Genomic DNA, 27,608 nt, shown 5'->3' on the forward strand with positions numbered 1-27,608 from the left:
CCTTCTTCCCCAATGATCAGATCTACGGGGTTATAGTTAGGCCTCATACATCATTCCATGGTGGGCTGGGAGGAGGACTCTCCTTTCGGTAGAACAATAGAGGAGAAACTCTGAAAAGAACTTTTCAGAGCATTTTCCTCCCGTTCGGCCCCTCTCATCTCCCATGGGGTTTACTGCAGTAGGGGTAATCTGGCTCCTGGTGATTTGATCTATGAAAGTCCTTACCTGAAACAAGCCTCCAGAATACTGTGATCCTACTAAGGAGACAAACATATGATCAAGAAGTGAAATTTTATACAGACAAAACAATAGTAGAGGTGAGGAAAAGACAGGCAGACAATTACTGCCACTTGTAGAATACTAGATAGTACCTTTCTTCAGTAAACCATTACAAAAATATCACTCTCGTCTCAGTGATGGTCTGTACTGACTGAACTTGATTAGATCTGCTACTGGTGGGTCTTTTTTTGCCTTTGAAGTTATTAAGCTGATTTCCCTCGAGGGACCAGAAAGCAACATTTTAAATAATCCTCTCCTGCTAGGTTGACTCTCTGGTGGGAATGAGGACCCATTTTCTTAATAACATGTTCACTAATACATTTAGTGGTCTCCTCCCTTTCTTCCATCACCTCAGTCACCTGGGAGATTGTAGTAATTTATTGTAAAGCCATAGAGGTTTATTTAAACACCACACAGTCAGCTTGGAGTGGAGAGCCATGCAGCGTCCACTGTTTAATACTTTGTGAAATTATTTATGTGCTATGCTGCTTGCCTACATAGAAGTGCCTTTTGAAACTCCTGTGAATAGATACAGAAACAGATTTTTGAATTGAACAATAATTAGAAACGTGGTGCAATGCAGTGCATTAGAAAACAAGAAAGAAATCCTATTCTGATGTGGAAACACTACTATCTGAGATAGATTTCAGCAGCACATACAATTCTCTCACACAGACTAAAATGAAATAACATTACATGTCTGGCTTACACCTACCAAAGTCAGGATGTTCAGAGTAAAGGCTGAAATTCTGTTCTTGACACAACCTAATATAGCTTGGCAATTGACATTTGCAACCCTTAATGTTTGAGAGATCCTGGTTAGGATGCACAACAGCTAGAGGGTCAAAACTGTCACCATACTTTGGAACAATAGGTTGAGTGATTATGAATGGAGTTTCAGACATAACTCTGTGTGTGAATTAAATTTGATTCTCTCAATCTCATTTTTTTTTAAGTACACAAAGTCTTTCATGACATATGCATGATTTAAGACATTTTATCTCTTTAGGATCTACTGTCTAAGGGCTCAGCCTTAGACTTATAGAATATCAGGGTTGCAAAGGACCTCAGAAGGTCATCTAGTCCAACCCCCTGCTCAAAGCAGGACCAATCCCCAGATAGATTTTTGACCCAAATCTCTAAATGCCCCCCTTGAGGATTAAACTCACAACTCTGGGTTTAGCAGGCCAATGCTCAAACCACTGAGCTATTCCCTCCCCCAATCTCCCTGGTGGTCTAGTGGTTAGGATTGGGTGCTTTCATTGCCAGGGGCTGGGTTCAATTCTGGACAGGCAATTACACTCTTCAGCCTTGATGTGATGGATTGTGATGCTATCAGGCCAGTTATTAACTTTTAGAGGTGCTGGGGCCAAGTCCTGCTTATCTGGTTCAAACATGTAGTCCCAATGATTTAAAAGATAACTGAGAACACTCAGCATCCCATACAAGGGACTCAGGATCTTGAAGAATCAAATCCTAAATCTGTATTTCTGGCTCACTCTACTCACACAAGTACAAGGTTATTCAGGATTTGGCCTCTGAATTTTTAAATGTCATTTATTGACATATACAGTGTTGTTGCAGCCATGTTGGTTCCGGGATATTAGAGAGCCAAGGTGGGTGAGGTAAATTATCTTTTATTGGACCAACTTCTGTTGGTGATTGAGAAACAAGCTCTCAAGCTGACACAGAGCTTTTCTTCAGGTCTGGGAAACATACTCAGAATGTCACAGCTAAATACAAGGTGGAACAGATTGTTTAGTATAAGTAGTTAACACATACTGCCAAGGACTATTTGATGGGAAGTGGCCCATTAACACCTCTCCAGTCATAGGGTGGAAAGGTGGGGGGTAAGTGGGTTATAGATTGTTGTAATAAACCATAAATCCAGTGTCTCTGTTCAGTCCATGATTTTAGTAACTATCAAAATTATGAATTTAAGCTCCTAAGCTCATCTTTTGAAGATGTTGTGCAGGTTTCCTTTGAGGATGAGGACTGAAAGGTCAGACATAGTTGATTGCTTTGGGAAAAGTGTTCATCCACAGGTGATAGGGTGTTTTTGTCCTTTAAAAATGCATGTAGCAACTCCTAAAACCACTTCTTGTTCAGCTGCAGCACATGTATGGTAAAGCCACAGTGTTAATAAACTCACCTGTGACTATACTGTCTCAAGCAGCTATCTCATAGAACTCTTACGTGCCAGGACTTTGGGGAAAACCTGTGGTGGTGCAGGAAGTGGGACTGATAAGCCAGTAGGTGGCACTCTTCTTTCTGAACCAGTTTCCCCGCATGTTGACAGGGAGATGTATTGCTGAAGATGCTGTCTTTAGGGTAATATCTAACTCTTATATAAGCACTTTTCCTGAATAGACCTCAAAGCACTTTACAAAAGAGGGCAATAAAACTGAGATGTGAGATCTGAAATACACTGGTGGCCATTAAAGATCTCATGGCACTTATTGCAAAACTAGGGGTATTAACTCTGGTGTCGGCTAAATTCCTACTTCTTTATTTCCATAGTGGCTATTGCAAGGGCAGGTGGGTGTTTTAGTGGCAAAGGTACATACATACATTATGTCTGCATTCAGAAAAACAAAAATTAAGAATAAAACGAAATAAACCATTCTAAACCAAGTAAATGCCAACAATTGTCCATGAAAAATGTTTTTTGCAATTTTTTTTGACCTGTTCTACTCCCGATTTACACTGTTGTAGTTAAGAGGAGAATTGGGTCCATTGTTTAAACAAAATATAAAAGTGAAAATAAATACACCCCTTCCCTTCTCCCCCCCCCCCCCAGACAGAAACAAAACCAAGCTACCGCGAGTCCAACTTAGGCAGCCACGTCATATCAGAAATGCCCATTGACATCAGTGCGAGTTAGCTGCTGGCAGCGTGATAGCAGCTGCGTAATCAGGCCTGTGGAGTTCATTTGGTCAGCCTCAGGGGGCTACAGTGGGGTGGGGATTCAGAAAGCACCAACAATGAATTCTTTTCATATTTTTCAACTTAAGATCTGAGTAGAGGAAATGCCAAGTATCCCCCCTCCCCATCCCCTGACTCCCTATTCATTGTCTGTTGGGGGAGATGAAGAGGCAGTAAAGGAACCAGGTTAACTTGACACCTGTATCTGTGACAGCTCAAGCAAGGGAAACAGAAGGAAAGACTCTCCTGGCAGCCATTTAAAATGATACCCCCTTCCTGACTTGGAAGCTTTGACTGATGGTTTAGCTTTGTGCAGCCATATGGTTGAACATCTTGAAGGGGCAGCAAAGAGGTGCCGGTGCCAGAGCTGGAAATAGAAACCAAGTCATTATTGGAAACCAGATCTCTGACAGACTGAAGCCAGGGGAAGGCTGCTTTCTTCTTAATTTTGTTTCATGTTTCAGTGTCTTCCCTTTCTATGTTCAGGACTCAGAGAAACACCGGGGAGAAGGTAAATTCCTCCTCGCAGTTAGGACCAGTCTTTGCTGAACAGTAGTTAAAAAGGAATAATTTACCTGGTACACTGGACTGCAAGGTGTGGTCTATGAGGAGGGCTGCTAAGTAACACAAGTGGGGAATCAAGGCTCCAACACTTTTTGGGGCTTTTCTCCTCCCCTACTTTCATTATCTAGAAAATAAAATTTGGCTTTGTCGTAAATTGGGGCATTGTTCACGTCTCATAAAAGAGACAATTTAATACTTGAAATATATCTGTAATGTCGGCTTTCCCTGGAATTCAAGTGCCAGGGGAGCAGACAGTCCTATTTAGGCTTCTGTTGGTTTAGCCCAACGATTAACAAATGCCACACCAGGCCCATCAAGATAAGAATTCTAATGACCACAATGGATTCCCTCTTCTCCTTTCATTACTTCGTACATTACATTTGTTTCCAGCAGGGAAGAGTTTATAAATGAGCGGCTATGCTAGTAGCCTTGAATTCAGCTCCCTGGGCGGCTATGTGGATGAGCTCCAGGGACAGCAACACTTCTCTTTAATAAACTCCACACACCACATTAAAGATAAAAGGGGAACGGAAATATTTATATTCTGACAAAGGATCTCTTCCCATCAGGCTCTTGTTTTATTTATTAGCTTACTCTGTCCCTTTTTTGCCGTGTTTCTGTTTGTCTATATACCTTCCCTCTCTTTTTTTCCTTTATTCACTAATTTTGTCCCTGAGTGACAGTGAAATCGAAAGTCTAGAATTGTTGTCAGAGAGATCAGATTCAGATTGTGTGTGTGTAATTCCCAGTACATAAAAACATCCTTTCCATCCCATCTTTGTTTTAACATAAAACTTTGATTTATAGCACTTAAACAACTGAATATATTACATCTGGTTTACTCCAATAGCTTCTGATGAATTCCTTTTTTTTTTTCAAGAGCACAGTGTCCCACAGATGCCTGAATATCCTCCCACATCTGTAAAGGCAGTAAGTAACTACCATCAGTCTTCTTTGTGGAAGCCCTTGCTGAGGCATGACACAGCTACTTTGAGATCTCTGTATCCTCATTCATCAAACACTTCCTTTCTTCTGAGGAACTGTCCCCAAGGATCATTCATTTCCTCCAACTAATATGCCCAGGTGAAAGGAATCTTGAGAACATTTTTGTGTTTAGATCCAGCTCCTCATACTTTATGTAAAGATTAAATAAGATAAGTCAGATATAAAGAAATATATGGCATTTTCTATCCATTCTGTTTGCTTTACCCATTCACATTTTAATCGTTTTTCTATTGTACAGAATTGTGTGCCATTCATCTGGTTAAAATGTACACAGTAGCATGTTGATTGACATCAGTGTCATTTATCAATATATACAGTTCTAAGATTGGCCATTTCTCTATCACCTATCCCTGTAACATTTGAGTGCTTGATGATATTAAAAATAGCACACACAAATTAGATAGAGAGATTACCGTGAATGTAGCCCCTCTAACCTTACCAGTGCATTTCTGTTCCTCGTAGAATTGCAAAATGTCTGCAAAAAACAAGCTCTTGTGCTGGCATTTTTAAGTATATTCAATACAAACTGATGAACAAATGAAATCAAACTGGAAAGTGGATTGATCTCACTTTATCATTCACTCTCTCAAACAAAAAAGCCACTGTTCTGTTTCCACACTCTGATCTGGAACCTAAACCAATATTTTAATTGATTTTTCTCCCTCCCAAAGGAATTAATGAAGCCTACCTAGGGGAATGTATGCTTTTCTCTTTTGGTTGGTTAATCCTCTTATTTTATCTTCACAAATAATGGTTATTAAACCATTTACAAATGATTTACAGAGATGTCACCCAGACACAGATGCCATTGACCTCTGTGGAACTGAGGCTGTTCAGCACTTCTGAAAATCAGGCCCTAAATAAACAGAATTGTGTCCTCCTTCCACTGCAATGTGCATTTCAAAATAATATGAAATACGAAGCTATCTTCCCCTACAAGATAATTTGTGAATTGACAAGGGTTGTGCTGCTACTTGCCAGGATTTGATAAAGCCTAATCACTGTAGCAACTGTAGTATTCATTGGTGGCGTGAGAACTTAACTGTGCCAAGTACTGGCCATCTATGTAAGCCTGCTGCCCTGACTCCTGAGTCATTGTGGAGGTGGTAGCAGGAAAACTCAGAGCTTGTCTAGATTGGAATTTTTTGCCTGGTGTAGCTACACAGATGCAAACCCTGTGTAGCTCATCAGCAGCTATGCCAAGCTGGACTTACTCTGGCCTGAGGAGGCAGGCATCTACATGGGATGTGTGTGGCTACACTGGTGCAGCTATACTTGTGCAAAAATCAGTTCTAGAGATGAGCCCTTAGTGCACCCTGTAAGCTTTCTTCATTGTCAGTGTCTCCCTGCCAATCTGACTCTGAAATTTTCCTCCCACTTTTCATACTTGCACAATAGCTTTCTTTTCTTGATGCATGCAGGCAGCCTATCACTTTTCCCAAATGGTGTTCAGTTTTACTGCAACTTTAAGAATACTGCTAGGAGTGCATTATAGATCATACAGATCTGAGCCTAAAGTGAGCAAGAAGAGTGTAACAGCTGGTTTATATTTTGAAATGCTTTTATCACAGTCAGTTAAGTCAGAGAAAGTCTAAAGAGCCCCTGCCTTAGCAGAGCCTTCCTAAGCGTTTTTAGGCAGGCCTGTGAAACAGTTTTTTTGCAGTTCCCTGTGCAAATGTCACCAGCTCCTGTCCACTCATAATCACACCTTTATGTACATAGGATGGGCTTGAGGATGCTGTAGGTGGTGAGTAATGTGATTATTAAGGCACTTTCATACTTCCATGGAACATTGTCAACTTATTTTTTTTTAACTATTCAGTTTTTACAGATCCTGATTTCTGATAGTTTACCCTTTAAATTCTAGTCCTGAGGGTTGTGTATGTGTTGGGTTTTTTTAATTTTGAAATTCCGTTTAAGAGAAATTTTATAGGTTTTTTTCTGTTTCTCTGCAGCTTACAGGATCTTTCAGCAAGAGGGAGGGAGCCTGAGATCAACCCCATCATACGTGCTTGGGCAATGACTTTCTACCACCCAGCATGCACACTATTGGCCTGCCTCTTCCTTAGCAGCAGCAGCATAACTGAGGTAAGGCCTCCCAGCCTCTAACCTCCTCCCTGGGACTTGAAGAGGGATCCTTAGGGAATGAAAAGCTTGCTCCTTCCTGCAGCTGGAGTCTGAGGAGTGAAGAACAGGGCTCCCTTGGGTTCCCTTGTCCACAGGGGCGGCTCCAGGCACCTGCACGCCAAGCGCATTCTTGGAGCGGCAAGCCGCAGGTGGCGCTTTGCCGGTCGCCGCGAGGGCGGCAGGCAGGCTGCCTTTGGCAGCATGCCTGGGGAGGGGCCGCTGGTCCCGCGGCTTTGGCGGACCTCCCGCAGGCTGCTGTCTAATCCGCGGGACCGGGGACCTCTCGCAGGCAAGCCGTCGAAGGTAGCCTGCCTGCCATGCTTGGGGCGGCAAAATGCCTAGAGCCGTCCCTGCCTGTCCAGCTCTCATTAGGGCCTGGCCCTGACCAGGAGAGCAGTTTTCACCAGCCCCATGTAGAGGTTTGTGGAATGAAGTGTCTTCCTGTCTCTTCTCTCCACCCCACAGTTCCATGCAGGGGCCTTGTTGGAGGCGAACAAGGGGTTCCCCCAGTCCCATGCATACCCACCAGCTGCTGTTGCACCTCAGCTTCATGCAGGGGCTTTTAAGGAAAAGACGACCCTTCCGGGTCCCAAATTGAGGCCGCTGCAGCTCTGCTGCTGTGTTCCTGGTAACGCCCTCCTCAGGGTCTGGGGGAATATGTATGAGCAGCCCCTTGACCTGTGTGTGAGGAGCAGGCAACTGGCCATAACAAAGCAGCAAAACTAACTCTACAGCAAGCAACCTATAGTAGGTAAAAATGTTCAGACAGAAATGTGTTCAGTGTCCCTTTAGCTGACTCATTTTCCCTCAATGGAGCATGTGTTTGTGGGGCGTCTGTGATATTCTGTACCTTGGGGGAGCATATTGTAATCCCCATATTCCTCATTTTCATATAATCATGATCTTACACATAAAGCAGGGCTTGTAAGGTATCAGGGGAAAGGTTATGATCTGCTGCAAGTCATTTCTCTATCCATATATATGTATCGTTAATGCATATGAAGTTAAGAGAATTGTGTTGTATGGTGGCCACTAAAACATGCTGTAAATTGGGGAAATCAGCCAGATATTAGCTGCCCAGAAGCAACAGCAAGGAAAGTAACCAACGCCCAGGCACGGTGTCAAAGAACCCATCAACAGCCATTGTCCAGCGAGGGAGCTATAATGCAGTGACTCATCTGCGTGAGGCCACACCAGGGGTATTGCTCAACTTTGCTTGGAGAGACACAGCAATGCCCCCCAGACATGCCTGGACCTGTGCTTTCCAAGCACGTGGACTGGGGGTATAAAACAGACAGAGTGGACACATACTGGGCCCTTCTCTTGCCCTCACCCAAGACACTGAGAAGAAGACAAGACTCCAACACAGGAGATTGGCCCAGGTTTAAGGAACAAGTCTGTATATTAAGGACTGTAATATCCAGTGGGGTGAGGAAAACTGCTTAACCTAGATGTTGCCAAGTCTAATAGGGTTGAGAGTTTTGACTGTGTGCTTATATTTTCTTGTCTTTTGGAACCACTCTGACTTTTTGCCCATCACTTATAATCGCTTAAAATCTATCTTTGTAGTTAATAAATCTGTTTGTTTATTCTACCTAAAGCAGTGCGATTGGTTTGAAGCATGTCAGAGACTCCCCTTGGGATAACAAGCCTGGTACTTATCTATTTCTTTGTGAAATTGACAAGCTTATATAAGCTTGCAGCGTCCAGCAAGCATAACTGGACACTGCAGGACAGAGGTTCCTAGGATTGCGTCTGGGGCCAGAGATATTGGCTAGTGTCATTCAATTGCACAATCCAAGGGGCGGCTTACATGCTAGAACAGGGGTGGGCAAACTTTTTGGCCGAAGGGCCACATCGGGATTGCAAAATGGTATGGAGGGCTGGGTAGGGAAGGCTGTGCCTCCCCAAACAGCCTGGCCTCCGCCCCCTCCCACTTCCCACCTCCTGACTGCCCCCTTCAGAACCCCTGACTCATCCAACCCCCCCGCTCCTTATCCCCTAACCACTCCCTCCTGGGACCCCCAGCCCCTAACCACCTCTAGGACTCCACCCCCATCCAACCCTCCTGCTCCCAGTTCCCTGACTGCCCCCCTGACCCCTATCCACATCCCTGCCCCTGACAGGCCCCCCGGGACTCCCACCCCCTATCTGACTCTCCACCCTGTCCCCTGACTGCCCCCCCATGATCCCACCCCCTATCCAACCCCCTGTCCCCTGACTGCCCCCTCCCAGGACCCCCTGCCCCAACTGCCCCTCTGGGACCTCATCCCCTATCCAACCCCCCCAACCCCTTTTGGAATGTGGCCCTGCAAACATGGGCGAAGGACTCAGGAGGAGCAGGGGCAGCCGGGCAGCTGGAGAGAAGCGATGTTTTCCCCCTTAAAGCACAGTTTCTCTCCAGCCGGCTGCGCGGCTGCCCAGTGCTCCTTCTGACTCCTCCGGCTGCCTTCGCCACACTCCTGCCACCCGCACCTCCCGCCTGCTCCCCTGAGGCTGGGGATGAGCCTCCCTCCCTGCTCTCCCTGCCCTCTGCTTGCGGGGGGTGCACCAGGGCTGAGCTGCCTGGGGGTGCCATGAGCTGAGCTGCAGGGGAGGAGGGCTGCGGGGGAGGGGCCGGGGGCAAGACTCTCCAGCTGGGAGCTCAGGAGCAGGCAGGATGGTCATGCAGGCCGGATATGGCCCACGGGCTGTACTTTGCCCACCTCTGGGCTAGAGGCTGTGCATGAACAGCCCAGGAGTGGGTGTTCTCACAGCAGAGCAGGGTAAGGCTGGCTCTCAGAGTCGAGGATTGGAGTGGCCTGGCAGATCGCCAGTCCAGAGAACACCAGGGGAATGTCACAGCATCCATGGTCAGGTCACCCAGCCTGCTGCTATGGGACTGATGGAACCGAGCTGCTTGCACGAGGTTCCGTGCATGGGCACAAAATGTTTCTTCCACTCTTGCCAATGAGCATATATATAGTTTCTCTCCCCAAAAGTAGTAAAATAATAAGGTTCCCTCAGCCATTCTTTTACTGATCGGCAGGGCCAGCGCTACCATTTAGGCAACCTAGGCAATGGCCTAGGGCGCCAGTATTTGGGGGGGGCGCTATTTTGCTGGGGGGGGCGGCACGCGGGTCCGGTGGACTTACCGCAGTGATGCCGGTGGACGATCCGCTGCTGGAAAGGCTCCAGTGAAGCTGCCGCAGTCATTTCGGCAGACGGTGTGCTGGTCTAAAGGCTCCGGTGGACCTACTGCAGTCACGCCTGCGGCAGGTCCACCGGAGCCTTTAGACCAGCGGACTGCCCGCTGGCATCACTGCAGCAGCTCCACCGGAGCCTTTCCAGCAGCGGACCGTCCACCGGCATGACTGCGGTAAGTCCACTGGGGCCGCGGGGGGCGGCGAAATGGCCATCCGCCTAGGGCGCCAGAAACCCTGGCGCTGCTCCTGCTGATCGGGGCAGCTAAAGTGCCGAGTGATAATGTCTTTTTGCACAGGCCAAGAAGAGCTGAAAAAAAAGTCTGCAGTGTTGACAAACAGACTCCCAATAGTCCTAATAAGACCTCCACAAGAATAGCCTTCTGATACATTTCATATAAGAATTTTAACTACATAGCCGGCAAACATTTCCAGGTTAGGTCAATCATTCTGTCATTTTTACAAACTGCCTTTGTTTTCTCTGTCCTTTTACTTTTGCCTATTTATTTGCTCTCCTCCTGCTGCTGTCCCTATCTCCATTTAAAAATGTAAACCTGGTGTGTTTTTACATAGTGACAGAGAGGAAGCATGTATGTTCAGTGTGACAGGGTGTATATATTAAATGCCTGTTTGTACTTGAGGAGAGATGACGTGATTTATCCCAAGAGCAAGGATGATGACCTTTAACCTGCCTGGATTTCTTAGAATCCTTCCGTCCTCTTCTCTTTCCTGTGAGGTTAAAGCACTACTGATGATGATTAAAAGAGTTGCACTTTATTTTTTTTAACAGGTTTTTGAGTTATTTTTGCAGGGAGAGGGAAGATAGAAAAGGTTAGTTGTGTTTTTAAACATTTCTTCACCTTGGCAATCATATATGATGTCCACCAAAAATCAGATGCAGCAACATTTTACTTTTCAACACAACGTAAAAACTTAAAAAAAAAAATTCTTTCTGTTCAGAGCCACCAAATGAAAAGCATTCAGAGACAGATTTTAGGAGAATGAAATGTGTGTCCTCTTTGTCCTGGTAATTTGCTTTAAAGGGTGTCATGACTGAAGGTGTATATAGTGTTAGTGAAAGGTACTAGATTTGCAGCACTGAAAAGTAAACCCTCTGTTCACAAGCAGAGTACGGCAGCATGTTGCCGCAGGGATGTACGTCAGTCTTGACTTCAGTGGGCTACCTCTGGGGTTTAGGGGATAGTTCCACACCCATGACCATTGATTCCTGCCAGGGGTGGCTGTAGGCACCAGTGCAGCAAGCGCGTGCCTGGGGCGACAAGCCATGGGGGGTGGCCTGCTGGTCACTGTGAGGGCGGCAGTCAGCCAGCGTTCTGTGGCATGCCTGCGGGAGGTCAGCCGATCCCGCGACTTCAGCGGCAGGTACGCCGAAGCCACGGGACCGGCAGATCACCCGCAGAAACGCCGCAGAATCCGCGTCCCTAGCGGGTCTCCTGCAGAAATGCCACCAAAGGCTACCTGACTGCTGCGCTTGGGGTGGCAAAAAACGTAGAGCCACCCCTGATTCCTGCGCACCTCTGCTGAGTGCCAACAGGAATGCTAGTTAGGGGGAGGGCTATTGTGATTTGCTCACCTGTTCACTGTAAACTTAACTAGGCCACATCTGGCATCAAAAAGTAGTAAACTTTGCCTCATCACTGACATGGTCTAAGTCAGTGGTTCTCAAACTTTTGTACTGGTGACCCTTTCATACAGCAAGCTTCTGAGTGTGACCCCCCCTTATACATTAAAAACACTTTTAAAATATATTTAACACCATTATAAATGCTGGACGCGAACCGGAGTTTCGGGTGGAGGCTGACAGCTCACAACCCCCCATGTAATAAGCTTGAGACCCTCTGAGGGGTCCCAACACCCAGTCTGAGAACCCCTGGTCTAAGTAAACAGTTCTTGAACAGATTGGCCAGTGCTTTAGGCACACAACATGCCCCTCATACCCTGCCTCCTGATGAGCTACACTTGTGCCTTCCTCGTTGGGACTCTAGTTTTATAGAGCAACAAGTAGAATCATTTGCTTGAGTTGTGTGTTTTTATTTTAAAGGATGGAGGGAAACAGCTGAGAGGCTGGAGCAGGCTGAGATCAAAGTGCTTATGCTCACTTTAGCATGTGAAGAGTCACACAGAAGATGAAATGTAATGAGAGAATGGAGACACTAGACTTATTGGGTGGGGTCATTCTCCCTGGCCCTATACACAATGTCAGCAGGATACTGGGGCTGTAAATGTCTTGCAAGGGGCTGGGGAAGAATTGCCCCAGAGCAGGAGGCGAAGCTGTAATGCACATTGCTATGAACATTCTGTCTTGCTTTGCAAGCCATAGGCAGCCCAGGAAGTTGCTGTTACTCAGAGCTGTGCTGACCCAGGCCTGCTAAGTTACACAGGGAGGCCGCACTGGCCCACAGAGCATCCCAGAATTAGGAAGCTCAGGGATAGTGTTGTGTGATCTGTGCTGTGGGACAGAATCTCAGCCATTTAGCATAGGGATGAGAAGCGGTTGGAAGAGACTTGATTGTGGTATCAAAGCTCTGCTGAAAATTGTACTGAGAATTTGGCGATATTCAGTGGAATAAAAGCCAGTGGGCCGGATTCACCCTAACGGCAGAACCCAGGCTGCAGGTGGCAAGTTTGCTTGGAGTTGGGGTGCAATGATGCAAGCTACCTGGAACCTGCACCCTGCTGTCTCCTGGAAGGAATGCATTGATTGGCTTAGCTGCTCCACTGGCAGGGGGGTGTGTGCACAAATTGAGCCCCCTTAGACTAGCGGGGATGATTCAAGGCCAAAATATGTAGAACTAATAAAAGGAAATACGCTAAAGAAGAATTTCCTGTTATTCTAAATGATTGTGTAGCATATGGACTGTCTGTGGAATTCACTATTGCAGGAAGTTAGAGGCAAATGCTACAGCTGGATTTTTTGAAAGGCTGGATAATTCTGTGATACTAATAGATGTGTATTTGCTGTCTGAGACAAGAGAGGAAGATTAGTCTTGTGGCTAAAGTCCAGAACTGGGTGTAAAAAGAACTGGCTTCTAGTCCCGGTTCCCTACCTCTGTGACCACAGCACCTCACTTTTATCTTGTGTTGAAGACTGTGTTGGAATTGCAAGTTATTGCCATAGGGTGGGGTGAATTGGAGTTTGCTGGCCCTGCTTGCAGGCTTGAGTCCTGTGTAACAAAGCATGACAGCAGAGTCATTCTGTTAAGAGTCAGCTTAAAGCAAGATGGGATTCATTGTGCCTTTGTTGCTCCAGGCCAATGGGGGCTGCAGGAAGGGGCGCGGGCTGAGAGATGTGCTGGCCGCCCTTCCTGCAGCTCCCATTGGCCTGGAGCGGACACGGCAGGTAAACAAACCGACCCGGCCTGCCAGGGGCTTTCTCTGAACAAGCAGCGGCCCTAGTTTGAGAACCATTGATCTAGGAAACTACAGGCCTGGTAGTTTGACTTCAATGATATGCAAGGTCTTGGAACAAATTTTGAAAGAGAAGGTAGTTAAGGACATAGAGGTAAATTGGCATAAAATATTACATGGTTTTATAAAAGGTAGATCATGCCAGATCAAAAAGATAACTGATATTTCAGATAAAGGAAATGCTGTAGATCTAATCTACCTGGATTTCGGTAAGACATTTGATACAGTTCCACATGGGAAATTATTCGTTAAATTGGAGAAGATGGGAATTAATATGAGAATTACAAGGTGGATAAGGAACTGGTTAAAGGCGGGACCACAGTGTGTCATACTGAAAGGTGTACTGTCAGGCTGGAGGGAGGTTTCTGGTGGAGTTTCTCAGGGACTGGTTTTGGCACTAATCTTATTTAACATTTTCATTCATGACCTTTGCATAAAAAGTGGGAGTGTGCTAATAAAATTTGCAGATGACATAAAGGTGTGAGGTATTGCCAATATGGAGGAGGACAGGAATATCATACAAGAAGATTTGGAGGACCTTGAAAACTGGAGTAATAGCAATAGGATGAAATTTAACAGTGCAAAGTGCAAGGTCATGCACTTAGGGACTGACAACAAGAATTTTTGCTATAAGCTGGGGATGTATCAGTTGGAAGTGACAGAGGAAGAGAAAGACCTGGCTGTATTGGTTGATCACGGGATTACGATGAGTTGCCAATGTGATGTGGCGTGAAAAAAGGCTAATGCAATCCTATGATGCATCGGATGAGGTATTTAGTAGAAATAGGGAAGTGTTATTGCCATTATACAAGGCACTGGTGAGGCCTCATCTGGAATATTGGGTGCAATCCGGTCTCTCATGTTTAAGAAAGATGAATTCAAACTGGAACAGGTGCAGAGAAGGGCTACTAGGATGATCAGAGGAATGGAAAACCTACCGTACAAGAGGAGACTGAAGGAGTGTGGCTTGTTTAGCCTGACTAAAAGAAGGCTGAAGGGAGATATGATTGCTGTCTATAAATACATCTGAGGGATAAATACCAAGGAAGGAGAGGAGTTATTTAAGTTAAGCACCAATGTTGGCACAATAACAAATGGATATAAACTGCTGGCCATCAACAAGTTTAGGCTTGAAATTAGGTTTCTAACCATCAGAAGAGTGATGTTCCGGATCAGTGTCCCAAGAGGATCAGTGAGGGCAAAAAATCTCAGTGGGTATAAGACTGAGCTTGATAGAATTTATGAAGGGGATAGTATGATGAGACTGCCTACAATGGCATGTAGCTGATCTGAGACTGTTAGCAACAAATTTCTCCAATGGCTTGAGATGGGACACCAGATGGGGAGGGATTTGAATTACTACAGAGAATTCTTTCCTGGGTGTCTGGCTGGTCGGTCTCACCCACATGCTCAGGGTTTAACTGAATGCCATATTTGGAGTTGGGAAGGAATTTCCCCCCAGGTGACATTGACAGAGACCCTAAGTTGTGCCAACTTTCTACTGGCACAAAACCAAACACTCTTGCACCACCCTGTTCTGCCCCTCCTCCGAGGCCCCATCCATGCCCCACCCAGTCTCCGAGGCCCCATCCCTTTTCACTCCATCCCACCCCTCCTGTTGCTTGTTCTCCTCACCCTCACTCACTCACTCATTTTCACCGGGCTGGCTCAGGGGCTGGGGTGCAGGGGAGTGATGGCTCCGGCTGGGAGTGCAGACTCTGGGGTGGGGCTGGGGATGAGGGGTTTGGGGTGTAGGGGGGTGATCTGGGCTTGGACCGAAGGGTTTGAAGTATGGGAGGGGGCTCTGGGCTGAGGCAGGAGATTGGGTTGTGAGAGGAGGTATGGGCTCCGGGCTGGGGGTGTGGGTTCTGGGTGGGGCCAGAAATGGGGGTTTAGGGTGCAAGATGGAGTTCTGGGCTGGGGCAGGGGCTTGTGGTGGGGGGTTGTGAGGGCTCTGATATGGGGCCAGGGATGAGGGGTTTGGGGTGCAGGAGGGTGCTCTGGGCTGGGGCTCAGGGTTCAGAGGGTGGGAGGGGGCTCTGGGGTGGGGCAGAGGGTTGGAGTGCGGGGGTTGAGCGCTCTGTCTGGGGGTGCAGGCTCTGGGGTGGGGCTGGGGATGAAGGGTTTGAGGTGCAGGAGGGTGCTCTCGGCTGGGGCTGAGGGGTTCGGAGGGTAGGAGGGGGAATCAGGGCTGGGGCAGGGGGTTGGGGCATGGGGGGGTGAGGGCTCTGTCTGGGGGTGCAGGCTCTGGGGTGGGGCTGGGGATGAAGGGTTTGAGGTGCAGGAGGGTGCTCTCGGCTGGGGCTGAGGGGTTCGGAGGGTAGGAGGGTGAATCAGGGCTGGGGCAGGGGGTTGGGGTATGGGGGGGGTGAGGGCTCTGTCTGGGGGTGCAGGCTCTGGGGTGGGGCTGGGGATGAAAGGTTTGGGGTGCAGGAGGATGCTCTCAGCTGGAACTGAGGGGTTCAGAGGGCGGGAGTGGGATCAGGACTGAGGCACAGAGTTGGGTTGTGTGGGAGGGAGTGAGGGCTCTGTCTGGGGGGTGCGGGCTTTGGGGTAGGGCTGGGGATGAGGCATTTGGGGTGCAGGAGGGTGCTCCAGACTGGGACTGAGGTGTTTGGAGGGCATGATGAGGATCAGGGCTGGAGCAGGGTGTTGGGGCCTGGGAGGAGGACAGGGCTGCAGGCTCCAAGTCGCACTTACCTCAAGCAGCTCAAGGAAGCAGCGGCATGTCCTCTCTGGCTCCTACGCGAAGGCATGGCTGGGCGGCTTTGCACGCTACCCTGTCCGCGGGCTCTGCCCCTGCAGTTCCCGCTGGTCACAGTTCCCAGCCAATGGGAGCTGTGGGGGTGGCGCTTGGGGCGGGAGCAGTGCGCAGAGCCCCCTGGCTGCCCCAGGCATAGGAGCTGAAGGGAGACATGCCAGCTGCTTCCTGGAAGCTACATGGTGCCTGCCAGCCCTGCTGCATGGCTCCGCAAACTGGACAGTCAACAGCCCGGTCAGCAGTGCTGACTGGAGCTGCCAGGATCTCTTTTCCACCAGGTATTGGACACCTGGTCACCCTACCTGGGGGTTTTCACCTTCCACTACTGCATGGGATACAGGTCACTTGCAAGTTTAAACTACTGTAAATGGTGGATTCTCTGTAACTTGAAGTCTTTACATCATGATTTGAGGACCTCACTAACTCAGCCAGAGGTTCGGGGTCTATTACAGGGGTGGATGGGTGAGGCCTGCGATGTGCAGCAGGTCAGACTAGATGATCACTGTGGTCCCTTTCGGCCTTAAAGTCAATGAGTCCATGAGTAAATCAAGTAGTGTTATACTGAAACCTTCCTGCAAGAGTATTCATGCTTCTGTCAACTTCTCTGTCTGTATGCTCTGAAACATCACAACTGTGAAATGTGGCTGCTGACACTCACCTAAAGCACTTTGAGCTCCTTGCCTGGAACCTGGTATAGAAGTGCAGCATGTTAATATCATCATCATGATAAAGGTAAACAAATACGATTCAGGGCAAAAACTTCTCTAGACAATGGCAGGGATAGAAAAGAATGTTGCCTTCCCCTCTCCAGCTCCCCAAACATTAAACACTGCACAGTTTCACACATTCATCATTGTTTAGTCTCCCTCTGTCATCATAACATTTTCTTCTCTTGCAGTTGACCCCTCTCAGCTATTAGAGTTCCTGCCTAATAATTGCCTTTAGGTATAATGCTGTAGAACAGGGGCGGCCAACTTGAACCTGAGAAGGAGCCAGAATTTACCAATGTACATTGCCAAAGAGCCTCAGTAATACGTCAGCAGCCACTCATCAGCTTCCCAGCTGCCCTCCACCACTCCCAGCACCTCCTACCCACCAGCAGTCCTGCGGATAAGCGCCTCCCCTCCTTCCCCGCACCTCCCGATCAGCTGTTCTGTGGCATGAAGGAAGCTCTGGGGAGGGGGAGGAGTGAGGGCACGGCAGGCTCAGGGGAAGGGGGAAGGGGTGGAGTGGGTGCAGGGCCTGTGGCAGAGCCAGGGGTTGATCAGGGAGCACCCCTTGGCACATTGGAAAGTTGGCACCTGTAGCTCCAGCCCCAGAGTCGGTGCCTTTACAGGGAGCCACAGGTTGGCTACCCCTGCTATAGAAGTAGGGTCTTTTGTTTATTGGATTTTCCTCTGTGTGAGCTGAGGGGAAGAGGTAGTTGTCGGTGTGGACCTGCACACCAGAAAAACATGGAACGGGATGGAGAACTGATTATTGGAGAATCCCTTCCAATGAGAAAGTCAAAGCATGCATCTTGATCTCCACCCTCTTATTAAAGAATGATTTTTTCCAATTGATTGGAACAAGGCAAGATTCTAGTTTTCTTTCTCATCTTTGTGTAAAATAGATATTAATAATTTAGCTCTCTTAATTACATTTTCCGAGGGGGGAGCTCCCTGTGTAAAAGTTGAATGGTAATCTCTACAGGTCTGTTTTCATAGTCTTGCTAGTTATCAAGAAGTACTCATGAATTTCACCCAATTTAAGTAGTTGTATGCAACTTAATAAGATAATGTGAGCAGCTCCTGGAAACCAAAGGGAAAAGGAGGGTATTTTTCTCCTCAAGTAAATAATTTTTAACAAGAGTTTCACAGTACTATCACTCTAATGCCCTCTGTCACTGAAATAGCACTATTGAAATCCATAACATAAACCCATAGCATAATACCCATCTATAATATGCAACATCCTTCTCTCCTGAGAGCAACCTGCCAGAGACTATACACTATAATAATGTAGTAAATATAGGTCATCTTGAGCAGAATTTAGCTCTTAGTAATTGATATGTTCCTATAAAGAGAAAAAGAAAGAAAATGCCTCGTTTGGTGATCGGTTCTGTACTTGTGATATGGGCATGAGCTTGCACTCTATAAACACATAATGTAGAGAGGATGTATACTGAAGGACTACATTTTGCATACACAAAATTTTGGGGATACATTGTAGTGCTTTTTATTTAAGAACATCAAATCATTATTCTGAATCTTTGTAAATCCCCTCAATATGCCATATATAAGAAATTTAAAAAGCTCTCCAGGTGGCCACCCAGTCATATGTCACACTTTGATGTCAGATGGTTATGTTTTTCAACTGTAAAGTCATAATCTCATAATAGGGGCAGATATTCAAGAGCTCAGCTCCCATTTAGGCATGTAATTATGGACCAGATTTCCGAAGAAGTGCTCAGTACCCAACATGCTGAGCTCTTTTGAACATCTGCTTCATGGTGGATGTCCACATGCAGTGCCCAGGGATTATGTCCACATGTGGCTTGATAGGAACCTGTCTGGCCATGTGCTTGCACAAATCTTTATGCTGTATGTGCACATGCAATAAGGGCCTGATCCAGTTCAAATGAAGTCAGTGAAAGCCTTTTTTCATTGACTTCAATGGGAATTACATCAGATCCTAAGCACATGCACCAATACCACTTGCATAGCTTACTAAAAATCAAGTCCCAGATCTGTCATCCCAAAACGTGACTTGTCTTCTGTTCCTTCTGTTGGTTTGCAAAGTCCATGTAATCCTTTATATGAGAGATTTCTTTTTCTAATGTCAACAATTATTTTATCAAAACAAAAAAAATTCCCCCCAAATGGCAGAATCCCAGTCCCCAGGAGCAATATCCTACAATAATCAAGCAGCCTGGCTGTGAGATGAGGAAAGAAAATTTTGCTGAGGAATCAGATTTCAGTGTAAGGTTTACAAAGGGCTATTCAGAGAAAACATGAGAAATTAAAGTACCGATTGGATTTCTTGTGAAAGTTCTCGTCAACATGCGTGAAGGTTGCAGAGTCAATCCCTGTGCATCTGTGGATAAAATCGTCCACTCCCATCAATGGGAGTTTTTATGTGTATATAGGAAGAGCATTGTGGACATTAAGGGCCAAATCCTGCAGTCTTTATTCAATCTTTTCTCAGGCCCAGCCCCCATAGAAGTCAGCTTCCCCAAATTCAGAGCCAAGAGTGTATTTTAAGCTCATCTCTCTCTCTCTCTCTCTCTCTGATTTTTGAATAATTCGTAATCTCTTCCCTCTGAGCTCCGTTTGTATGTAACATTTTCTCTAAGGTTCACCGAATTATGTGGACAAGCAGTTCGTTGCTGAAGTTTCTGTTCTTGAAATTGAGATTTTCACCATCATTATTGTGCAGGGCTGAAGTGAAGTTGGTATGATCCTTGTTTCTTCTGGAAGGAGGGAAAGACCTTTTTGTTTATTCACTTAAAAACAAATCAGGCCCTTTACTGTTCTACAGGCATTTGTAACAGATGCCTGAAGCTGGACACTGGCAAGCCGCTTCTTTTGTTCTTACCAACAGCTGGCTTGCTGTTACACCTGAAGAGGTTATTAGAAAGATAAGTCAGAACGCTAATTTGCAACATTCAATCCTTCCATGGGAAGGTATCACCATTACAAAGGGAAATAATGGAACTCATAGTCCAAAGCTCAGAAGCAGGATCCACCATTTTTCACTCTTACTGGCAGCTCGATGTGACCTTTAACCTCTTCCCACCAGCCTCCTCAAAGAAGCTACAAGATTCAGAAGAGGAAAGGAAAAGAGTCTAATCTCAGGATATAAAATGTCCGACATAGTTATAATAACAAGTATCTATTATTCTGATTCCCAAGTCCTACATTTCACTCAGGCCTCCCAGTACATTGGTTCACTGTATAATTAAGTTAATTGAATACACTTGTTTGCAGAAAGAAGTCTCAAAGATTCCTAGCTGGTTTTTAGTTTTATTATCATAGTCTAATAATCCTTGGCATTTCTATAGCAAGGATCTCAACATTATTTAATTTGGCCTCACAACACCCTGCCGTGTACTCAATGAGACTATTTGTGAATGCAAATGTAGTTTGTATGTGGACCTTCCAAGTTAATTACACCAGTGTGAACACAGATGTGATAAATGGTCAGTGCAAGTTTAGAAGCTGCTTTTGAAGTCTTCTGTTATAAAATGGGAGTTTTCTATCAATCATTTAATGTCAGCAGTCAAAGTAAGCTTGGCTTACTAGGGCCCAATACTGCTTGCACTGAAATCACTTATTTCCATGGGAGCAAGACCGGGACTTTAGCAAGGGCAGCTTTTATTGATAACCTTGTATCAACTGGTATAAAATTCCCCCTTAGCTGGAGCTTTGTTCTTGGGAGAAATGTTAGCAGCAGCCGTATGTTAATTGGCAGGAAATTGCTTGACTTGGACTCGGATAACAGAGGGCCTTCCCCCCACCCCTCCTCCCCTTCACTGAACTCCACATTCTCTTACTGTACAGCACTCGAGATTTGACAGAGTTGAGGGACAGATGAATTCCATCAACAGTAAAAACGCAACTTTCCACTCCATCTCAAGGAGCCAGAAGATGGAAACCATTTTCAAAGAGTTCTTTGTCCATAAGATGGCGTTTGAATTAGAAACTTGTTTAGCCAGATTCTCTTGTTACTGAAATTACTGATTCATTGGGTGGAGAATGGAGGGGGGATAGATAGAGAGAGACAGTTTCAATTAACGAATAAAAAAAAAAGTCTGATTCAGACACAAATGCATCTTGACTCAAAATATATCCAATGCCAGAGAGGAGAAAGAACTGCAAATTTTAACCTACCCATGTGCTTTTGAACACTGTGTTGGGGGGAAAATAAGCTCTTTTATTCATCTCATCTTCATGGGAAAACTACATATATCTCAAAAATGAAATCTGCTACAGACAGTGTTGGAATTGGTGGCGTGTGTGTGGAAGGGCGTAGATGACAGAATCATACCCTTACCTCTCGCTGTCACTTGAAAAACAGTAGAATTTTTGTTTTAAACTCCTCACCCCCAATTAGAGCACAGGCTACAGTTATTTTAACTGTAAGTAGGGGAAATAGTGACATGCAAACAGAACCATTCATTACAATATCATACAAACAGGGAGAATGTCTCACTCTGATCTCACACCCGTTGTACACAGATGTACAATTTGGGTGAAGTTACTTCTGATTTACATCGGAGTAAGATCAGAATTGGGCCCAGAAAGAATGCTGTTTAGCCCTGTGTTCTTCAGACTCTCATTGTGGTGATACTAGCAGATTTCCTATTTAGACCTGTTTATACCAGGAAAACAACCTGTGACTGAAAATAGGTGTCAACCGAGATTTCCTCCCTTCCCCTTTAATCAGTTCAAAACAGTTAACAGCTCGTCAACTCTGTAAGGTCCTGTGCACCTTCTCTGAGATGCTGACCACCCTTAATTCTCACAACTTTCATTTTCATGTATAAAATTTTCTTTAAATCTGTTTTGCTCCAGTGGTGTCTAAACACAGGAATTGGGAAGGATAAAAGGTCTTGCCTGGTCATCATGTGACTTCAGGCACTTAATGTGCCTGTCATTACTCTGTGGGTATAGGTTACAAAGAACATAATTCTCAACTCTCAGGGTCACAGAACGAGGCTGATGATATAAATGTCCTTTCCCCTCTTTGCTTGACAAAAGGAAAAAGTCCCTTGGTAGCCTCATTTTTATTCTCTTCATATTTTCATGTATATGTATGTTTTGTCATTAGAAATATCACATACACACAACTCCAATTTTTTCCAGAATTTAAGTTGCTGGAAATACTATACCCCAAAAGAATATATGAGTGATATAAATAATATATATATTTTTATGGAGTCCATTTTCATATCACAGGTTTCTTTAGATAAATGTTTCACCTTTCAAGTTCCCTTCCGTCCCTCCTCCCCCACAAGGCAGTGTTCAGAATAGGTATTTCAATGTGGAGAAGGAAGCATCTGAATGAACTTAATTTAATAAAACTAGAACAAATCAATAACCACCCATCTAATGCTCTCTGTACTCCCACTGACAGTTCCACAACCTCAAACAGTATGGAAAATATTTTCAAGGTGTTTTGAGGAGGTCCCTAAAGGCAGAAAGATGCAGGTTTTCTTGTCCTACCTGCTTAATACGGGTCATGCGCTGCATTCACAGTAGGATCAGCATCAGGCATAGCTCTTCAAAGCAGGAGAGCTGCAGACGTGGTACGTGGTACTCGAGGCGGGGGTAGGATTGGAAATGCTTGGTGTCACTCAACAGCAGAGGTTAAGCCAGGGCTTGGGGGTGGGGCATAGCTTCCTTACCCTGGCTTGGGAAAGCAGTGCTCCCCACAGCTCTTCCTCCACCTTGGCTGATGTGATGAGAGCTCATGCTCCTGTTTCCAATTATTTTAATTACTGCTCAACATTGACCCACTCTAGAAGAAAAATCCTGACTCTGCTGCTCCAAAGGTGAGCAATCACAGCTCTGTGGACCGCTGGGATCCACACCCAAGGCATGGCAAGCAAATTCGGGGAGGACAGGCCCACCGTGGCAGTGTCAGCAGAGACGCTCTGAGGCTGCCCAGCCATGACCTTTTCTCCAGGTGGTGGAGGCATTAACTCCACTGCACCACACTGGCATGGCTGACAGCAGGAGTTGCTGGGGGGCCTGATGCCAGCATGGGGTGGTGTTTGGGGCACCCTGAATGAGTGACATCTGAGGAGACATTAAGAGGGCTGCACAACTGTTCTGTCGGCTTTCTCATGCAGCATCAGCGCTGGCTCTGTCAGCTGGCACAGGTCCATCAGGTCTGGAGATGCCCACCACCCAGAGGAAGTGAAGTGTTTGGGGGTGTACAAGCCTTTCCCTTTCCAACCTTTCCCCTTGCACTCCTGTTCCTGGTGGGCTGTTTCTGAGTGCCAGGTCCCTGGACTGCCACTCCGTATCTACCGCAAGCTGCTCCCCAGAGACTCTCAGTAGCAATAACCTCCATCTTCACTGCATGTAGGAGAGAAGGACCAGACTCTGCAGGGGCCCAGCAGAGTTCCTTGTTCCCTGTCGACAGAGTGTCTGAGCCATCTTTCACCCCTCACAAGGCCATTCTGCCTAGCCTCTGGATTGGCTAAACCATCATGCAGCTTGCTTCTGTATGAGTGAGGGCCCTCAGGATTTGGTCCCAGGAGGCGGAGTAGTACCACTGATGGGCTGTGAAGAAAGTCCTGTAAGATAGGTCCTCAGGGTTGTGGCAGGGACACAGTGAGCTGCAATCTAGAAAAAAAATGGTTCACTTTTATTTGTGACTCTTCAAGGAAATAAAAAAATCCCAGTGCTGAGATTAGTGGTGGGATTTTCAAATGCACTGCGATTTAGGGCTCATCTACCCTAGACCAGGTCAAAGCCCTCCTTGTGTAGATGCAGCTTCTACTGGCAAAAATGTGCTTTTACTGTTATAGCTTATACCATTTCCAACAACAAAAATAAAACAAACTGTGCAATTAAAGGCACTTTTTTGCTGGTATAACAGCTTCTATGCTAGGGCCTATGGGTTTATTACAAGAGTGACTGGGTGAGGTTCTGTGGCCTGCAATGTGCCGGACATCAGACTAGAAGATGTTCACGATGATGCCTTCTGGTCTTAATGTCTATGAGGGCTTTTTGGTATAGAAACAGTATAAGAAAATCAAATCCCTAGCCAACATTATTACACTGACACAAGTTTCCAGACTTGGGTTTAGAAGCACAGGTCTCTCTGGTGTTCAGTGGGATTTGTGCTTCTTAAGTATAAAATCATAGAACTGTAGGGCTGAAAGTGACCTTGAGGAGTCATCACGTCTTGCCCTGGCACTGGAGCAGTATCAAGTAAACCTAGGCCATCCCCGACAGGGATTTGTGCAACCTACTCTTAAAAACCTCTAATGACCCAGATTCCACAATCTCTCTTGAAAGCCTGTCTGGAACTTAACTACCTTGATAGTTAGAAAGATTTTTGTAATTTCCCTTCCCTCAGATTAAGTCCATTACTTCTTGTCCTATCTTCAGTGAACATGGAGAACAGCTGATCACAGTCCACTTTTTGATATTAATGTATTGGAGGCTGTTATCAGGTTCCTGCCTCAGTCTTCTTTTCTCAAGACTTAACATGCCCAGTTTTGTTTAACGTTTGCTCATAGGTCAGGTTTTCTTTCTTTCTTTCTTCCTTTCTTTGTTGTCCTTTGGACTCTTTCCAATTTGTTTACATATTTCCAAAAGTGTGGCACCCAGAACTGGATACAGTACTCCAGATAGGGCCTCACCAATGCCGAGTAGAACAGGACACTTACTTTTCATGTCTTACAATACTCCTGCTAATACATCCCAGAACGATATTAGCCTTTTTCGCAACTGCATTACATTGTTGACTCTCATTCATTTGTGATCCACTATTACCCTCAGATCCTTTTCAGCAGTGCTACCACCCAGCCAGTTAGTCCTCCTTCTGCAGTAGTGTGTGTTTGACTTTTTCTTTCTAAGTGCAGTTCTTTGCACTTGTCTTCATTGGCTTTCATCTTGTTGATTTCTAACCAATTCTCCAATTTGTCAAGGTTTTTTGAATTCTGATTTTGTCCTCCAAAGTCCTTGCAATTCTTCTCAGTTTGGTGTCATCCTCATGTTTTATAAGTATACTCTCCACTCCATTATCCAAGTCATTAAAGAAAATATTGATTAGTACCGGATCCAGGGCTGACCCTTGAGGGCCCCACCCCAGATACACCTTCCCAGTTTGATAGTTGATAACTACTCTAAATCAGTTAAACCCTTCTGAAAATGCCCCCATGTGTGTAAAGTGCCTCTTTTTTTATGGGGAGAAGCGACCAGGAGAACATTTCTTAGTTCTTAGACATTTAAAGTTCTCTCAGTCTCTCACTGGCCCAGTTCTGAGCTCAGGTATGAACTTGTGTACTGTGATGTCTCTCTTAAATCAGCTACTACTGAAATGCACAAATAATATCTGATAGCAGTGATACTTGCCCACTTGCTGGGTGGAAGCTCAGAATCAAGACATCCTTTGCTTCTCTTCATTTTGAAAGGCTTTGCATCACTGGCTAAAATTTTCAGAAGTGGTCACCGATTTTTGGGTGCTCAACATGAGAACCCTAGCCTGATTTTCCAAGGTGTTGAATGCCATTAATGAAGTCAAAGGAAGATATGGGTGCTCACCACCTATAAAAATCAGACACTAGGTTTCTCAAGTTGGGTGTCCAAAAATGAAGACATCCCAAATCAGAGGCTACTTTTGAAAGTTTTTGCTTTACTGATTCTTCTTTTTTTTACTCCAGCTTTACACTAGTGTAAATCTATTGACTTCAGTGGAATTACTCCTGACTCATGTTTATGTCAGTGAATACAGAATCAGTCCCTGTAAGTGCTGTCTCAACAAATAGAACTAAAGTTTTCCCAGCTACAAAGTGAATATTCAGTAGTGACTTTAAAAACCAAGCAAACAAAGGAACACAATCCATTGTGCCAGTGGTGGAGGGGATTTATAGGCATGTGTGTGAACTATCCACTTTGGCCCAGAGATTCAATGGGAGTGGAGATTTTGGGGAAACACAGTTCCCCTTGTTAAAATGAAATAATGAGCTTAATATATACAGGGAAAGAGAGGACAGAAAGGGAGGCAAGTTCTTTCCCTGTTAAATATTTACCATTTGAGCTTTGCTTAGGTTCCTGCCTTTCTATATCTCTAAAGGTGGTGGTGGTTGTGATAGTCGGATATGTTTCTAAATGTATTCCTCCCTTTAAACGCACCTTGCATGAGAAATGGCAATGGTAACAAAAAGCAGACTGTTCCCTCCTCATGAATATTAATAAGTAAACTCCCCCTGCTATTTTAAATCTGAGGCTGGTGCTAAAACCCTTTCCTCCCCCCCCCTCCCCAAACAGCCCCCAAGGAAAACCTTGAAAGTCCTGGGAAAGCCATACACAGAGGCTGCCGTGACTGGAGGCCTTCTAGGCAGTGACATATAAAACTCAGAGGTCAGGGGGCACAGCAAGAGAAGGAATCAGCTTTGTTTCCACTATGTGTTGCTGAAAGCTAAGCCTTTATGGAACTTTTCTTGCTGCATTTTTGGCTATTTAGCTTTGAAAACAAAAGATTTATTTATTTTTTCTCATTCATCTCAGTTTTTGTTCTAAGTTGACAGCAGTGACATATGAAGGACCCTCCTTGTTTAGTCGCAGAACTGTGTATGCTGCGTCAGCCCGTATTGCTTTAGGACAAATATTATATGATCTTTAAGGACAGGGGGGAAAGGATTGCACAGAGCCAATGTAAACACACATGAAATCAATGCTTCCTCCATTCTTTTTAAATAAGAAAATTAAACCCCTCCCATAGATAGGAGCATGTGCGAGACAATATTATATCCAGAAATCACGCGATGTATTTTCATGGTATACACAGTTTCAGACCAAACCACAGGAATATTCTCAAGGACGCTGGGTGATGCAGCCTTATGTTTGTGTGTCTCCTAGATAACCGTGAACAATGCAAAATAATTTTTGAACTGAATGTAATTCCTGATTGGTGTTGCTTCTGAGCACAAGATTTGTCAGATATCCAGCAATATATCTGAAACAGAAGTATATTTTTCCAGTTCATAGAATAATAAACGAATACATATTACTGCTATTCACTCTTTCGGCCGTAGTAGCTCTTGTAGTATGGTAGGTGATTTCCAAGCACCTGAAGAGTGTGCAATCCACAAAAATAATGCTTTGCTTATATTTTATCCATAGATCTCAATGGACTTTACACATTATTATTATGCTAATTTTACAGTTGGGGAAATTGAGGCATGGAGCAGTAATGTGATTTGCCCAAGGTCACCCAGCAAATCAGTGGCAGAACCAAGAATTAGACTCCAGGTCTCCCAGCTCCCATGCTGGTGCCATATCTCCTTGGCCATGCTGAGAAGGTAAGTACCTGGTGCTATTTGGACATATTTGAGTTGATATTTAAAAAAATAAAATGTCTGAGAGAGGCTGGATGGCAGAGGGATTGTTAATGGAATGTGGAGACTTTCAAGGTTGTTGATTCAAATCTGGCCCAGTCTGGTAATGGCTTCATTCTGAAGGCTATTGGTAACCTACTGGGTTTAAAATGTGAGGTGATATCAGTGCACTTCAGAATACAAATTGCCTAGATCACAAAACCCGTCCCAGAATGGCACTAGAGTGCAGTCTCAGTCTGGAGGGTAAGTATTGTACTGAATGGACACGGAGAATGAA

The 27,608-nt window shown here is 45.4% G+C and overlaps 1 long non-coding RNA gene across 1 annotated transcript; it reads left to right on the plus strand.

The window, feature by feature from the left end:
* The first annotated feature begins 4,646 nt into the window (after positions 1-4,646).
* Positions 4,647-27,289, plus strand: LOC127059025 (uncharacterized). Its single transcript, XR_007776524.1, has 3 exons — positions 4,647-4,698; positions 6,729-6,861; positions 27,160-27,289. It is a non-coding gene; the product is annotated as an uncharacterized LOC127059025 (long non-coding RNA).
* The last annotated feature ends 319 nt before the right edge of the window (positions 27,290-27,608 follow it).

This window comes from Gopherus flavomarginatus, chromosome 10, assembly GCF_025201925.1.
Source record: "Gopherus flavomarginatus isolate rGopFla2 chromosome 10, rGopFla2.mat.asm, whole genome shotgun sequence".
NCBI classification, from domain to species: Eukaryota; Metazoa; Chordata; order Testudines; family Testudinidae; genus Gopherus; species Gopherus flavomarginatus.